The 17782-nt window shown below is 42.6% G+C and overlaps 1 long non-coding RNA gene across 3 annotated transcripts in view; it reads right to left on the reverse strand.

The window, feature by feature from the left end:
* Positions 1–1048: 1048 nt before the first annotated feature.
* LOC132240980 (uncharacterized) overlaps positions 1049–17782 on the reverse strand; it is a 91438-nt gene continuing 74704 nt past the window's right edge. For all 3 annotated transcript variants that reach the window (XR_009454438.1, XR_009454437.1, XR_009454436.1), the window contains exon 3: positions 1049–8180. This is a non-coding gene — a long non-coding RNA (uncharacterized LOC132240980). The remainder of the gene's footprint in view (positions 8181–17782) is intronic.

The following is a 17782-nucleotide window of genomic DNA, read 5'->3' on the forward strand; positions in this document are numbered from 1 at the left end:
CAGACCTTTGTTACGAGATTCCCGGCGGATGGACATTCTATTTCCAGACGAGAAGTGAGGGGAACCAACCTGAACTAGCCCCCGGAGAAGTGCATCATCCGGGCTGCCTTCACTCACAACAAGGCGCTTAAGTTCTGACTTGACTGGCCTAGACTTTAAGGAAAATCCATCTAGTGACAAGAATTCCAGGGCTGATGAATTCAGCGGCTCCATGATGTCACCAAGGACCCAGGTTCTTTCCAGTGCTCGGCTCTGCCATTCTCAGGGTGGGGGGGGGGGGGGGGGGTCGGGCGGTGATTCTTCACAGGGGCTGGAGACGGCTGCCTCTGTTCCAGGTGTCACAGGCGGCCTCAGTAAAGGCCAGTGGGAGAGAAGCAGGGTTTGGTTTGGTTTTCTTTTGTTTCTCCCTATGTGTCTCCTTCCTCTTTTTTTAAGCAAAGAAAGCTTTCTTGGCATCCTCCTTGGCCAGGACTGAGACCAATCACAGGCAAAGAGAATGAGATCAGCGGGATGACTGGCCTGGAACAGTGAGGATTTACCGTATGATATCTCTCTGGGGCACAGAGAGGCAGCACAGAGCCCTCGATACAACCAGAGACCTATCAGCAAGAAAAAAGGGGAGAATGTCTGGGGGGAGCTGACCTGCTATCTCTGTTCCTGATGGACACTATTTTCTCTGACTTACAGGTGAAAAAAAACATGGAGACTGAGAACTAAATGACTGGACTCCTCATCTGTTGGACTTGACCCAGCATCTCACTCTCTTCTATAACCCCAAGAGTATCTAGAACAATGCGTTCCATTATAGCTGGTACCAAACAAACCAGCTCAGTGTAATGCAACCAGTGTTTAGGGGTTGCCTACTATGTGCCAAGAAGTTTGTAGGGTGCCGGGGGTATAATGAAGAGCTTACAATCTGGTACCTTTGGTTATTATTATTATTATTATTATTATTATTATACTTTATTGTTGCTGCTATTACTTAGCACACATGATGTGCTAGGCATTTGGGCGTATATAATGTTCATGTCAAGATTCAGTTTTGTTGTGTGTTTTGTTTTTTGTATCCCATTTGGCAGACAAGAAAGTGACACTGATGGGCGAGAAGTAACTTGCCCAAAGTCTCATGCCTCATGGGTGTCAGACCCAAACTCAGCCCACCTTCTCTCAATCTTCTTCTCTGTGCCTCTCACTCTACTGAATATGCTAGTTACCAATTAAACACAAAACATATAACGTTAAGCTAGTATGTGGATGTGTAGGTCTCAAAAGTTATTGTCATAAGATTAATTTTTGTTCATCTCTCCTTATCTTTTTCGCTCTACTTAGTGGGGGCTGCCCTTGCCTGCCCAAGAGATACAAAGTTGAGCAGTTTCATTGTTTTCTTCTGGCCTTTGATGCCTCACACGAAGTTTTCAACAAAATAATCCAAAGACTGAAATGTCTCCCCTCCTCAGCTGGAGATATGCCGGGGGCCGGGAGGAGGGGGAGAACCCACAATCAGGGAAGCTGAAACACTCCTTTTCTCTTCATTTTTAGATACATTTTCCTCGGGTTAGAGTTCTGGGTGAGTCCTTTCTGGAATCCAGCAGTTCCTCCATTCTGAACGTCAGGCCTTTGTTACCACCAGCCTTCTGGGAGCTCCGGGCCTTCTGGAGCTGCCTCAGGATGATCCCAAGAACATGCCCAGGTGAAAATGAGAGACATGTCTTTCTCGATCCATGGTATGGTTCAGGATCCCACTGGCTCCACGAGAATTCTGCTCCTGCACCAGCACAAGCTGTGGCTGCTGCTGCGGTGCACTCTGCTCAGGTCCATCCTCCTCCCCTGGCTGAGGTTGCTTTGTGTCCTACAACAGACCTGCTGCCAGCCTCTTGGGAGCCTGGAATCCAAGGGACAGGCAGCAAGCCACCCATCTAGCCCAGGAAGCCTGTTTTGTTCTTACTGATTTTAGAGAGAGAGGAAAGGAGAGGGATAGAGAGATGGAGACATCGATGATGAAAGAGAAACATTGATCGGCTACCTCCTGTACACCCCTTACCAGGGATTGAGCCTGCAACCTGGGCATGTACCCTGACTGAGAATTGAACCGTGACCTCCCGGTTCAAAGGTTGACAACTCAAAAACAGGCAGGGCCAGGAAGCCTGTTTTAAAGGCATGTTAAGAAATTCAATAAAATCCCTACAGGAACCCCAATGAGTCCCACTGCAGGCTTCACAGAGCCCTGGGTCACCAAGTCTGGAACTGAACCCCTCGAGCACGTGCTACTTCTACATCAAAGGCTCTCAAGAAGCCTTCTTGTCTCCCTTCGGAGCAAAGAGTAACGAGCACCTTCTCAGAGGACCTCAGTCTCTGTGCTAGTTGCTGGACGTTCCCAAATCAGCACTTTCTGGTGACATCTGGTCAACAAATTCGTGGACATAAACATCCAAACCTGCAGAATTGTTATGAGTTTATTTGAGTCAAAACTGACGACAATTGCTGGGAAGAAAGACTTAAAATGCTCCAGAGAATATAAATGTGCTGTTTCTTTTATGCATTTGGAATTGAGGGAACTTAAGGAAGATTATATGAGGGTGGGAGAAAGCAAGGTAGGGTTCAAATACAGGATAGCTGACAAGATTATATGCTCTCTTGAGAGTGGTCATGCTTTAGAAGGAGGGGACTGAAAAGAGGCATTTCAAAGGTGTGTTAACCCAGATGCACAGAAACAATGGACAGAGCTTGCTAAAGGCAAAGAGAAGCCTTTTCTCAAAACATATATGCCTGGGGTGTGACTACCGACTATGACCTGCTCAGTTGGGAATTTATGATCAGGTCACTCTGTGAGGTTACCTTCCATAGAACCCCCTTTTCATCTACAACCTCCCACTGGGTTCCCAGGGCCCGAAAGGGCTTCAGAGGTTGGGCTCACCCACCTCTTTCCTCTCTCATCCGGTCTCAGTTTCCTCCCTTCTGTTCACCTCAGTTTTTCTTATCACAGTCTCTCTTCCAGGACTCTATCTAAGGCCTTCTTGCTTATGGCCAGGGCAGCACAGCGAGAACAAGCAGAGGCCCGAGACTCAGGCTAGGGCCAGGTTTGAACACCAGCTGGGGGTCAAGGAAGAGACTCAGCCTTCCTGAGACCCACCATGCTCTTTTGGAAAACAGGAATACCAGATTCTGCTTCATAGTGCTGTTGGTGGATTAAATGAGATCTTTTGTGTAGGAAGCCTGAAGGACAGCCTGGCATATTGTAGGATACACAATCCATGTCAGTCAGTGTCACACCCGGTGGCCTACCTAAACCCTCACTGGTGCTCCATAGAGGTTTCCTGGATTAACCTGAAATAAACATTTTCCACATTTCTGGGCTGCACTGGAAGGGTTTCCTCCACCACCCCTGTCTCAGTTAAAAAAGAAAAAATCAGAAGCTTGAAAGCTGAGGAAGGACTGGAGAGAGGCAGTGAAGTCAGCCGGATGCTCGAAGCCCAGATTGCCTTTGGCTCAGTCTAGATTTGAGGGAAACCTGGAATTACTGCGATTTCATCACAGCAGCTGGTCCAAGATAAACCTGCCAGAACTGCTCGAAGGCCAGATCTGGATCGCAGCGATAGCCGGAGCCTGCTGAGAAGCAAGGAGAAACTATTTATCTGACATTTTTTCAACCCCAACCAAGAATTTTCTTTGGCTCAAGATGTCCTTGGGACCGGTTTTCATTTGCATGGAGCTCATTTAAGGATCCGCGTGCATGTCTGACGGAGGAGACTTCTTAGAAAGACTTCCATTCCCCTGCCGCCTATTCACGTGGGCCTTTCTCGTGATTCAGAAATAAGGATGCATCCAGGAAGGATTGTGCCAGAACCTCACGTATAGGTTCTCTCTGACTCAATTCCACACACAGCCGGTGCAGGCCTGGGCATCCGCAAAGATGGCCACCAAGGAACACTTGTCCTCCTTCCAAATTGGCAGGCTTCATCTAATTGAACCCATGTTAACCGATGTGGCACATTTTAATACATTTCACTGTTTCAAGCTGAGGCAGCAAATTGGAGTGCAAATCTTCTTAACAGCTGCTTCTAGAGGGGCTGTCTGGAATCTCTGCATCCTTGACTCTTTGGTGCCAACCACAGGAAAATGTGTCCATTTATTATAGATCTTGGAAGGGTTGTTGTATGACAGTCATGTCTGAACTAGAATGCCACCATTCTTTTTCTTTATTGAATTTATTGGGGTGACACTGGTTAATAAGATTATATAGGTTTCAGGTGAATGCTACCATTTTTGTAATATTATTTTTTTTAAAATATATTTTCATTGATTTCAGAGAGGAAGGGAGAGAGAGAGAGAAACATCAATGATGAGAGAGAATCATTGATCGGCTGCTTCCCACACACCCCCTACTAGGGATCAAGCCTGCAACCTGGGCACATGCCCCGACCGGGAGTCAAACCATGACCTTCTGGTTCATATTTACTCAACCACTGAGCCATGCCAGCTGGGCAGTTCTTGTAATATTATTATGCAGACACTGCACTTTTCTAGTAGGTAGCATTTGAGGAATAGCGTGAATATTCCAGGAATAGAATACTGAGATGTATTTTGAGAAAACAATCCAGAATCGGGTCATCATTCTCTGCTTCCAACCAGTCACGTTGTTCCAATGATGTTGTGTGGAGCTGCCTGTGGTTTAATTATCCTTAGTCAAAGCTGAGCACAAGAAGGGTATTTGCTGCATTGTTGTTATGGCCAAAGATTAGAAACAAATGTTAACCAATAGGAGACTGGCTAAATCAATTATGATACATCCAGTCAATAGAACGCCATGTAATCATTCAAAAATGAAAGTGATGCAGTAGGAACCAATGTATTGTTATGAACCTATCTCCAAGAAATATAATTAAATCTGTAAATATACAAGATCCTGGTCATACCAGTTATCTCCGGGGAGAAAAATGAGCAGCAGAGGAGCAAGGGAAGAAAGAAGTTTTCATTTCCATCGCCTAATGTTTGTACACTTTGAATTTTGTACCTTGTATTACCCACATACACATAATAAAACGTTTGGTTTTTTCCAAAAGTGCATTCAGAGTCTAATCCCCCAAAAGGGGTGGTTGAACCAGCTATGTAAATCAAACAATTATAATCACAGGAACACTCATTGGCTGAGCAACGGCTCTGTATCGGTCTCTGCAATGGCTAGTTACTACACATTTTATCTGCTTTTCTCCTCAAAGCAATCCTATGAAGTCAGTTTTACCGTCTTCATTTTAGACATGAGGACATTGTGACTCAAAGAGTTTAGGAAAGTTGCCTGAGGTTACACAACCCGCACAGGCTAAACTGGGATTCAAACCTAGGTTGGGCTAACTTTTTCCACCGGACCCGGGGGGCCTCCTTCATCAAACATGCAATGAGATTGCATCTCTCCCCTCACTCTAGACCCTGGGCCTGGCAGAGTGCTTGGCACCCGGGAGGTGTCTAATACATGCTGAATGAATGACCAACAGAAAGCAAAACAGTGAGAGCAAGACTTGGCCAGTAATTCCCCTAAAAGGATTTTTACATGTGTGAGCGTCCTGGAATTACTTGGAAGACAACAACCTTCATTTGGATGGCTGTGTTCTGCTGCGTTTGCTTAAAAAAAAAAAAGAAATTAGTCACATTGTTTTTAGTCACACCTCACAAAGCCTCATTACTTCAGAATGCCTTTCTGGTGGAGGGTGATTTCACAATAAGGAAAATCAGAGAATGTGGTTTTCATTTGGCTACCTTTAAAAATAGCTGTTTTTCGGATGGGATCATATGAATAAATGCATACTTCTCTTTGGTTTTATCTTCTGTTTTCCTGCATGATTGTTGGAAAAGTTCAACAAGCTTGACCATTCATTTCAGGGTGAATTTGGGACCCAAACAGTTAAACAATCAGCCCATTTGGCTTCCTTGCTGCCTCCCAGCCAAGGAGATGAATGGAATGTTCATGAGGTCGCTTGGCAGGCGTCCACATTCCTATGGGAACCTTGCAGCAGCGAGAGCTTTGGGACACTAAGAGGCAAATGTGTGGGAGTCGTGGGGCAAATTGCAAATGATCCAACGTCTCGGAAAAATGTGTGGAGCGCTGTTGGCCCGAGGATGCTTTGCAGAGGACCAGCGAGGTCTCTGCCCTTGCTCAGAGGCAGGAACTGGCACTGTCCGTTCTTCCCTACAGCTGCCCAGGCCTTGGATTCGACGGACCACTTGCAGCACCGTCGGGATGGGAGTTCATTACAAGAATTTCATCAAGGAGTCCCACTTCTTCAGCTGGTCTTTATGCTCCTTCCTCTTCTCTGATACTCAAGAAAATGACTTCCGAGGGATTTTCCCAACCCCCTCCTCCTCTCGTCTCCCCGACCTGCAGCTTTTTCTGGTCTTCCCCAGGAAAGAGAACTCCAACCCAATGCATTTTCATTTTCCTCAAGTACTTCCTTGTGTTGTTTAAAATGTACTCTCTAGAGATCAGGTGAATTCACTAGAATCCTGCATTCCCTCCAGTTTTTCGAAAAGGCTACTTCTGATCAAGGATGATGGTGGAAAATGGATTTTCTGTTTAAAATTAGAAACCGTGATAGTCACGTTTTTCCCTAAAGAGAAGCTCATACAAATTTCTTGTCACCACACCCAAAAAAAAAAAAAAAAGGCTTCAGCTTCAAGCTGTCAGAGCACAGATGTCTGTGTGTACCCCAAATATCTCTTGGGCCAGTAATACTGAGAGATGCTCCCCACGTGAAGAGGGAGCCCTGTGCTCTGACTTCCTGTTCCGCTCGGTGGCATTGGTACCAGGCAATGGTGAGCACTTGGGAAGAGTCCTCTGCAATGTTGACGTAAGGGACGTCCAAACCTGTAGAGTTTTCATAAGTTTGAGCCAAGCTGACGACATATGCCAGGGAGCAGTATCTCAAATGCTCTGGTGATAAATATTTTGCAGTTCTTTTAAGCATTTGGAATTAAGGAGAGAATTTACGGAAGATTACGTGAAGGTGGAAGAAAGCAAAGTGGGACTGGACTGCAGGATACTTAGACTATTTGCTCCTTGAGGGTGGTTATGTTTTAGAAGGAGGGCTCTGAAAAAAAGGCATTTCAGAGGTGTGATCACCTAGATCAGCGGTTCTCAACCTGTGGGTCAAGACCCCTTTGGGGGTCGAACGACCCTTTCACAGGGGTCGCCTAAGACCATCGAAAAACATATATAATTACATATTGTTTTTGTGATTAATCACTTTCTTTAATTATGTTCAATTTGTAACAATGAAATTGGGGGTCACCACAACATGAGGAACTGTATTAAAGGGTTGCGGCATTAGGAAGGTTGAGAACCACTGACCTAGATGCACAGAAACAATAGACAGGGCTTGCTTAAGGCAAGGATAAGCCTTTTACTAAAAAGTTATATGCTGGGGAGTGACTATTCACCATGACCTGCCCGTTAGGAATTTATGATTTATTACAGCACCACTTATTCATCCACAGTGGTAACTCGGGTGGTTAAGACTATTGTATCCTAGCACCATTAGGCTAGGATATGGAGGGAATGGAGACACTGGGAGCAATGGAGTTAAATCGTCTCTCTTTGTTTTATCTTCTTCCCAAGTTTTTGCAAAATGACAGTCATCCCCTGAGAGATGAACCAGGTCACTGGTTTTGTTAGTGAGGCCCTATCTAACTAACGCTCCTGAAGGCAAAACTAGCATTCCCTCCCAAGGCCAGCAAGCCAGGCTAAGAAGCTTACAAGGCAGGGACTACTCGGGGAGAAATAATTGTTTAAGGAACAGTTGTTTCTAGGGAGGGAAATGGCATCCTGGCTTTGTTGGTACCACAAGGCATCAAAACCTTAGAAGACTTTAAAACCAGAATGAAAAGAATAAAGGGAATGGGATGGCATGGAAATGACAATAATGAGCTATAATGATGAAGTCATCTGCCCAGCCCATAACTGCCTTCCAGAGACGCCTGCATTCTGTTGGCTGCAAAAGTAGCATTATCTGAACATATGCCCTGCTCCCTGACCCCCACTAATTGACCCAAACTGAACAGATCAGATCCTCCCAGGAGTTTAGATGCTGTTGTCTCTTGACCTGGTTGGTCACTTGAATTGAAGAGATGTAATTTGGCAGCAATGGGGTAGCCATCTTTTGTCCTGTTCATCGAGAGGCCTGAAACCATTTCTGTAGAGAGAAAAAGAGAGGAATGAACAGATCAGGTGAACAGAAACAGAGAGAGAGAGACCACATGGGGCCAGACTGTCTCTGAAGGACCCTGACCCAGGCTCCTAAGGGCATCTATGCTCAGAACTGGTCATATCCTTGGATTTTGCAACACCCATATATTCTGCGTGGATGAAATAGAGGGTTACATGGAAAGCAACCTCACAGGGTGATCTGATCATAAATTTCTAAGTGGGCACATCAGAGTAGGTAGTCACTCTCTAGATATGTAACATATATATATATATATATATATATATATATATATATATAGTTGATTTTTTACAGAGAGGAGGGGAGAGGGATAGAGAGTTAGAAACATCGATGAGAGAGAAACATCGATCAGCTGCCTCCTGCATGCCCCCCACTGGGGGTGTGCCCACAACCAAGGTACATGCCCTTGACTGGAATCAAACCCGGGACCCCTGAGTCCGAAGGCCGACGCTCTATCCACTGAGCCAAACTGGTCAGGGCGATATGTAACTTTTTAGTAAAAGTTTATCTTTGCCTTAAGCAAGCCCTCTCCATTGTTTCTGTGCCTCTAGGTTAACACACTTTAAAAATAAGCCACAACCACCCAGCTGGTGTGGCTCAATGGTTGAACTTCGACCTATGAAGCAGGAAGTCATAGTAAGATTCTCAGTCAGGGCACATGCCCGGGTTGCAGGCTCCATCCCCAGTAGGGGTTATGCAGGCAGCAGCCGATTCATGATTTTTTCTCATCATTGATGTTCCTATCTCTCTTCCCCCCTCTCCTTCCTTTCCAAAGTCAATAAAAATATATTTAAAAAAATTAAAATAAAGTAAGCCACAACCACCATCAAGAGGGCACACAATCTTGTTCAGTATCCTGCAATCCTATCTCTTTCCCACCTCCATGTAATCTTCCTTATGTCGCCTCCTTAATTTCAAAGCTAATATACGAGTGAGATTCTGTTACTTCAACTAAAGAACATTGGCTAAAACAGAAGCATAGGAAGGTCCACAGGCCAAAGGAGGAACAGAAGGACAAAAACAAACATATCTTGGAAAACTCTTTTAAAAAGAGAAATGAGGGGGAAAGTATGCTTAGCAGATTTTATAACTATTTTAAAATAAAGTTTCATGTGGTCTCGATACATGAATTCACAGACTGACCAATAAAACAAAATAAGAAATGAGCATTTAGTGTATGATAAAGGTGACATCTCAGTGAGAAAATGTGAGCTATTCAGAGACAGTGTTGGGCAGTTAATAGCATCTTGAAAAACCATAGTCAATTCTCATTAGCAGTAGTTGTATTCTATAAAGATGCTGCAAACACTGACTAGTGAAGACTGAACCATTTTTACTAAGGAGAAATACAGGGTTAGGTTTCTGTACGTCTCTGGTCACATTATCAACAACTGACCAACACATTCCTTGTTTTACGTGTGTTCTGTGTAAAGACACCTTAATATACGCGGTTGACTCAATAACACTCACTCATGGCCGACAGCACTGTTACCCACACCTGAACAAAGCTTATCTAACATATTTTCTCCAAAAGTACATCATAGCTTTCTTGTTCTGGAGAACATTAGACAGCATTTTAGCACCATACTTAGGGATCATTTTAAATAGCAAAATCACCAACAAACTGCATGGAAATGCAAAAAATGTGGTATTAAATAGGCCATGAAAAGGACACTTGTTTATCGTACTAGAGCTGAAGCAAGAAAGCAGAACAAGCCCAGGACCAGACGGCTTCACAGGGGAGTTTTACCAAACATTCAAGCAAGAACTAAAACCTATCCTCCTCAGACTACTACAAAAAATTCAAGAGGAAGGAACACTTCCAAGCTCATTCTATGAAGCCAGCATCACCCTAATACCAAAACCAGGTAAAGACAACACAACGAAAGAGAATTACAGGCCAATATCCCTCATGAACATAGATGCCAAAATCCTCAACAAAATCTTAGCAAATCGGATCCAGCAGTACATCAGAAAGATCATACACCATGACCAAGTAGGATTTATCCCAGGGATGCAAGGATGGTACAATATCTGCAAATCAATAAACGTGATACATCACATAAACAAATTGAAAGAAAAAAACCACATGGTCATATCAATTGATGCAGAAAAAGCATTTGACAAAATCCAACACCCATTTTTGATAAAAACTCTCAGCAAGGCGGGAGTAGAAGGATCATACCTCAACATAATAAAAGCCATATATGACAGGCCCACAGCCAACATCATACTCAATGGACAAAAACTAACACCATTTCCCCTAAGAACAGGAATAAGACAGGGATGCTCACTCTCACCACTCCTGTTCAACATAGTACTGGAAGTATTAGCCATTGCAATTAGGCAAGAAGAAGAAATAAAAGGCATCCAAATTGGAAAAGAGGAAGTAAAACTGTCCTTATTTGCAGACGACATGATATTATACATACAAAACCCTAGAGACTCCATCAAAAAGCTACTAGACTTAATTCATGAATTTGGCAATGTAGCAGGATACAAAATTAACCCCAAGAAATCTGAGGCATTTCTATATACTAATAGTGAACTTTCAGAAAGAGAGATTATAAAAACAATCCCATTTACCATCACACCAAAAAAATTAAGCTACCTAGGAATAAACTGAACTAAAGAGGTAAAAGACCTCTACTCAGAAAACTACAGGATGTTGAAAAATGAGATAGAGGAAGACATAAACAGATGGAAGAACATACCGTGTTCATGGATTGGTAGAATCAACATCATTAAAATGTCCATACTACCCAAAGCAATCTATAAATTCAACGCACTTCCCATTAAAATACCAATGGCATACTTCACAGATCTAGAACGAACTCTCCAAAAATTCATCTGGAATAAAAAAAAAAAAAAAAAAAAACCCGAACAGCTGCAGCAATCCTGAGAAAGAACAAGTAGGTGGGATTTCAACACCAGATATCAAGATGTACTACAAAGCCACTGTTCTCAAAACTGTCTGGTACTGGCATAAGAACAGGCATATAGATCAATGGAATAGAATAGAGAGCCCAGAAATCAGCCCGAACCAATGTGCTCAATTAATATTTGACAAAGGAGGCAAGAACATACAATGGAGCCAAGATAGTCTCTTCAATAAATGGTGTTGGGAAAATTGGACAGATACACGCAAGAAAATGAAACTAGACCACCAACTTATACCATACACAAAAATAAACTCAAAATGGATAAAGGACTTAAATGTACGACAGGAAACCATAAAAGTACTAGAAGAATCCAAAGGCAACAAAATCTCAAACATATGCCGAAGCAATTTCTTCACTGATACAGCTTCTAGGGCACTTGAAACTAAAGAGAAAATGAACAAATGGGACTACATCAAAATAAAAAGCTTCTGCACAGCAAAAGAAACCATCAACAAAACAACGAGAAAACCCACTGCGTGGGAAAACATATTTGCCAATGTCATATCTGATAAGGGCCTAATCTCCAAAATTTATAGGGAACTCATACAACTTAACAAAAGGAAGATGAACAATTCAATCAAAAAATGGGCAAAGGACCTAAATAGACACCTTTCAAAAGAGGACATTCAAAAAGTCAAGAGACATATGAAAACATGCTCAAAGTCACTAATCATCCGAGAGATGCAAATCAAAACAACAATGAGGTACCATCTCACACCTGTCAGACTGGCTATCATCAACAAATCAACAAACGACAAGTGCTGGAGAGGATGTGGAGAAAAAGGAACATTCGTGCACTGCTGGTGGGAATGCAGATTGGTGCAGCCACTATGGAAGACAGTATGGAGTTTCCTCAAAAAACTGAAAATGGAACTCCCATTTGACCCTGTGATCCCTCTTCTAGGAATATATCCCAAGAAACCAGAAACAACCAATCAGAAAGGATATATGCACCCATATGTTCATAGCAGTACAATTCACCATAGCTAAGATCTGGAAACAGCCTAAGTGCCCATCAGTAGATGAATGGATTAGAAAACTGTAGTACATCTACACAATGGAATACTATGCTGCTGTCAAAATGAAGGAACTCTTACCATTTGCAACAGCATGGATGGAACTGGAGAGCATTATGCTGAGTGAACTAAGCCAGTCAATGAAGGAAAAATACCACATGATCTCACTCATTCATGGATAATAGAGACCATTATAAACTTTTGAACAATAATAGATACAGAGGCAGAGCTGCCTCAAACAGATTGTCAAACTGCAGCGGGAAGGCCAGGGAGGGTTGGGGGGCAGGAGGAAGGGGGGTAAGAGATCAACCAAAGGACTTGTATGCATGCATATAAGCATAACCAATGGACATAAGACACTGGGGGGTAGGGGAGGCCAGGGGATTGTCAAGGGCGGGGGGAAAAAAGGTCACATATGTAATACCCTTTGTAATACTTTAAGCAATAAAAAAAATAAAATAAAAAAGATATCGAACAATATTAACTACAAAAAAAAAAAAAAAGAAAGAAAGAAAGCAGAACAACCCCAGCTGGGAACAGGCATGTGTCAGGCAACTCAAATTTTCATCACTCCTGTATGTCTGCAAGTCACAGCAAAGACTCTGCAAGTATTGATTTGGGGTTACAAATAAATTTTAGCAAGTGGGTGAATTGCAAATACAGAATCTGTGAATAATGAGAGAGACTGTAGTTAGATCCATATCTCATATTGTAAACTAGGATAAATCCCCAAAGGACCAAATTTTGAAATGTAAGGTAAAATAATCACCAAATAGTGGATAAAATAGAGGGGAATTTTCTTTATGACCTTGGAATGAAGAAGACCTTTCTAATTGAAACACAAACTTGAAAAGCCACAAGTAAAGATTGTTAAATGTGACTGCAGTAAAAACACAAAACAAAGACCTACAGCAAGACAAAAAAAGAACTACTATACCCAAAGTCAAATTTAACTTATTAAATAATCAAAATAGCAAAAGATAAATGACAAATCAAGAAAATATATGCAAGTCATAGGAAAGCAGGAGGCTAACCTTCCCACATTATAAAATGTCCTAGACACAGACAAGAAAAACTAAACTCCAATAAAAAATTAAAAAGAATATGGAAAATTAAAAATTTATAAACAACTCATAAAACAAGAAAAGATGCTCAACTTCATTTATAATAAAAGTAATGTACATTAAAGCTATACTTAGCTATTATTTCTCACCTATCAGACTAGCAAAAATACAAAGGACTTTGGAATGGTGTGATGTTGCTGCTTTAAGGGAACATGTATTTTCATATATTTCTATTGGGAGTTCTAATTGGGCACAACCTGTATAGAGAACAAATTGCCAATCATTTTCAGAACTCAAGTGGATATAACCTTTGACCCAGAAATTTACTCTAGGAATTCATCCTATACTTAGGCACATGCAAAATGACTGTGATGTGCAGGATGGACAGGATTATTCACTTCAAGGTTGGCATTAGCCAAAGATAAGAATGTCAATAACATAAGGGTAAAATATACGATGGTCATTAATACAGGTATAGTAATGAAAACTGCCACTATAAAACACATGAAAAATCTCTTTTTGGGTTAACACAAAAAGATCACCAAGGTATATTGTTAAGTGAAGAGCAAGATGCAGAAAAATATTTTTGGCCCCTGGTGTGAAAGAGGGAAACGAAAAAAATAATTGTGTGCACTGGCTTTCATTTGCACAAAAGTTTAATGAAAAAAATTACTAAGAAACTAATAGTGGTTACCTATTGTGGGAACTGAGCAAATATAGGAATAAAGTAAGAAGGACATTGTTTTAGGATTCCTGATGTTTGACCCTTGGGAATGTATTCCATATTCAGAAAAAGAAATAGAAAATGTTACTTAAAATGGAAGCTGGAGTGACTGAATTGTAAGATGAAGGCACATTATCTTTTTATCAACACAAAACCAGAAAGACAATTAGAAACTTCAGGAAGAAAACAAACAAACAAAAACTATATAAGAAAGTCCTGGTCCAAACTAGAAGCAAACTAAGATTCACCATGATTTCTGTAAATGGTATGCTGTATGCAAAGTGAATCCATTTAACCTCCATGCTTAGGGCAGTGTTAGTCAGAACCCATCTATTCTCTGGGCCCCAGATTCTTGAGCAGTCAATTCAGGTCAGTGGGTGCCGATTTAAATTCAGCCAACCTGTTATTTCCCTTGATGAAACTAAGATAAAAGGTAATCAAAAGGGAAGTTGTCATGACTAGAAAAACCACTACTTGGCCAACCATCATGTCTTTTTGTAAAATTATGAAACTAACTATTAAAATGAAAACTAAATCTAACTTAATTTTTTTTTCTTTAAAACTCACACACTTCTCTATCTAACATATAATAACCCAAAAATCCAACCTCACTTTGGTTTTTTACCAGTCCCACCAGACTGTGGGAAGACAAGGATGATTCAAAAAGTCCAATGCAATACTATAACTCTCTTTATGAAAAGCTCCCTGGCCAACACCAACATTGTCTAGCTTCTCTTTGCAGTCAGACTGGGATAAGAGAAGAGTTGTGTGCCAGAGAATTCCATCTTATTATCTCTTGACTCTTCCTGGAGTTCCAAGAGTTGCCATCAGATTGGTTCTGCTCCACCCAGACAGCCTCTGGGAGTTCCCTAAGTACAGCGGGAGCCTTTGTTTGTGGTTACATTGATGTGATCATGACATTTCATCATGGAGTAGACCTGGAGCAGGGGTCAGCAAACTACAGCCCATGGACCAAATATGGACCACTGCCCTTTTTGTAAATAAAATTTAATTGGAATACTGCCACACCCACTCATTTATGTATTGTTTATAGCTGCTTTCCTGCTATAACAGCAGAGCTGAGTAGTTGCAGCAAGAGAACATATGGCCTACAAAGCCAGAAATATTTACTGTTTAGCTCTTTACAGAAACATCTGCAGAACCCTGCTCAAGAGTGTCCAGGCCTGGCATCCAGCTGATTCCCACTGACAAAAGCAGACAGGCATGAGAGCACATACAGCCTGAATCACCACTAAAAGTCCTGCTTCGGAGATGTAGACGTAGATAAAATTACCAATATCATCATATACAAGTATATTTGTGTATATGTATGTATAGGTGTAACACATACACATATGTATATGTGTATGTATGCATGTATGTATGTATGTATGTATGTATGTACAGTAGCACACTCTTACTACAAAACAGCAGTAAGATCAGGAACAAGAAGTTCATTCAAAGAGACTATAATAATCTTAGCCTTACTCTTCTCACAAGAATCCAATGTGTTCTACATACTCAGGGAAGCAGCAGGGTTTAATGGAAGGCGTAGACAATTAAAGTCAGCTCTCTCACTCTGGTTCCTGACCTCCACTTTCCTTCTCTGGACCATGGGGATACTATTTTCTTTCTTAAAGGGAGGATCATGAGACACCACATGCAAAGTGCCCTGCACATAGTCAGCACCTAGTAAATGGTGATTATTAGTTTTACTATCCCTATCCTCATCTGCCTAGATCCCACTCTTCTTTTTCATCCCACAGTCCCATTACCCAACCACCATTTCCTTTCATTACTGGCAATATCTTTATTAATACCCTTTCTCTTATCTGTATTTAGGTACTTATTTACTTATTTTAATTTTTATTGATTTCAGAGAGGAAGGGAGAGGGAGAGAGAGATAGAAACATCAATGATGAGAGAAAATTATTGATTGGCTGCCTTCTGCATGCTCCCCACTGGGGATTGAGCCTGCAACCCGGGCATGTGCTCTAATCAAGAATCAACTGTGACCTCCTGGTTCATAGGTTGACGCTTAACCACTGAGCCACACTGGGCAGGCTAGGTAGTTATTTTTTAACTTCAAATTATTGAAGCCTCACTAAGTTGCCACTAACTAGTAATCAAAAAGAAAACATGTAATATATACGCCCTTAAAGTTAACATGATAAGAAACAAATCGTAGTAATGAAGAGGAAACTGAAAATCAAAACAATTAATATGGGAACTGACTCTGAAGGTCCCGGCAGGAAGGAAGAGGTGCTAGTTTTAGTAATCTAGGGACTTGGATTTCAACAACCATGTGCCTTGTTCTGAACTGTTTTTGTCATACTGCTAATATGACTAGGTGAGCCTGGCTGGCATGGCTCAGTGGTTGAGCATCGACCTATGAACTAGAAGGTCACAGTTCGATTCCCAGTCAGGGCACATGCCCAAGTTGTGGGCTCCATCCGAGTGTGGGGCATGCAGAAGGCAGACAGTCAATGATATTCTCTCATCATTAATATGTCTATCTCTCTCTTCTTCTCCCTTCCTCTCTGAAATCAATTTAAAAATACATTTAAAAAAAGGATACATGGTAATATGATGTGGACACACACACTGGAATATTATTCAGCTATGAGAAAGAAGGAAATCCTGCCACTTGCAAAAACAAGTATAGACCCTGAGGGCATTATACTAAGTGAAACAAGCCAGACAGAGAAAGACAAATACTACCTGGTATCACTTATAAGTGCATCTTTTAAAAAAAGTGAAACTCATAGAAACAGAGAGTAGAAAAGTGGTTGCCAGAGGCTTGGGATGGGGAAAATAGGGAGAGGTTGGTGAAATGGTACATTCAACAATAAAATGAATAAAGTCTGAGGATCTAATGTAAAACATGGTTACTATAGTTGACAACACTGTATTATATAGAAACTAGAGACTCAGTGCACGAATTCACGCATGGGTGGGGTCCCTCAGCCTGGCCAGAGAGTGGAGCTAATGTGGGCCATCTCGCCCAGTCCCCATCAGGCTAGTTGGGGCTGGCCAGCTAGGAGGAGGGACCCCGGGAGGTTGGCTATGGTAGCGCACTCACCACCAGGGACGGTCAGTTGAGCGTCTGCCCCCTGGTGGTCAGTGCACATCATAGCAACCAGTCGAACAGTCATTCAGTTGACAGGTCATAACAGTTGCTTAGGCTTTTATATATATACTAGGGGCCCGGTGCACAAAATTCGTGCACTGGGTGTGTGGGGGAGGGGAGTGTCCCTCAGCCCAGCCTGCCCCCTCTCACATACTGGGAACCCTCAGGCGTTGACCCCCATCACCCTCCAATCGCAGGATCGGCCCCTTGCCCAGACCTGACGCCTCTGGCCTAGGCGTCCGGCCCGGGCAGCGGGGACCCACAGCTGCAGCGGCCCCACGATCGTGGGCTTCGCTTTAGGCCCAGGCAAGGGACCCCTAGCTCCTGGGACTGCCAGCTTCGACCGTGCCCAGCTCCCATCGCTGGCTCCACCCCTACTTCCTGCTATCACTGGCCAGGGCGGAAAAGGCACCTGATTCTCCGATCATGGCTGGGGGGGCAGGGCAAAGGCGGCCCCAGGGCCGCCTTTGCCCTGCCCCCCAGCTCTTTGCCCCCCCCGGGTTTCCAATCACTGTCAGTGGCAGGGGGCTTCTTCCTGCTTTCCCTTTCGCCTCCCTGCATTGTGCCTACATATGCAAATTAACCGCCATCTTGTTGGCAGTTAACTGCCAATCTTAGTTGGCAGTTAATTTGCATATAGCCCTGATTAGCCAATGAAAAGGGTAGCTCGTACGCCAATTACCATTTTTCTCT

The sequence above is a fragment of the Myotis daubentonii genome, chromosome 9 (assembly GCF_963259705.1).
Source record: "Myotis daubentonii chromosome 9, mMyoDau2.1, whole genome shotgun sequence".
In the NCBI taxonomy this organism is placed as follows: domain Eukaryota; kingdom Metazoa; phylum Chordata; class Mammalia; order Chiroptera; family Vespertilionidae; genus Myotis; species Myotis daubentonii.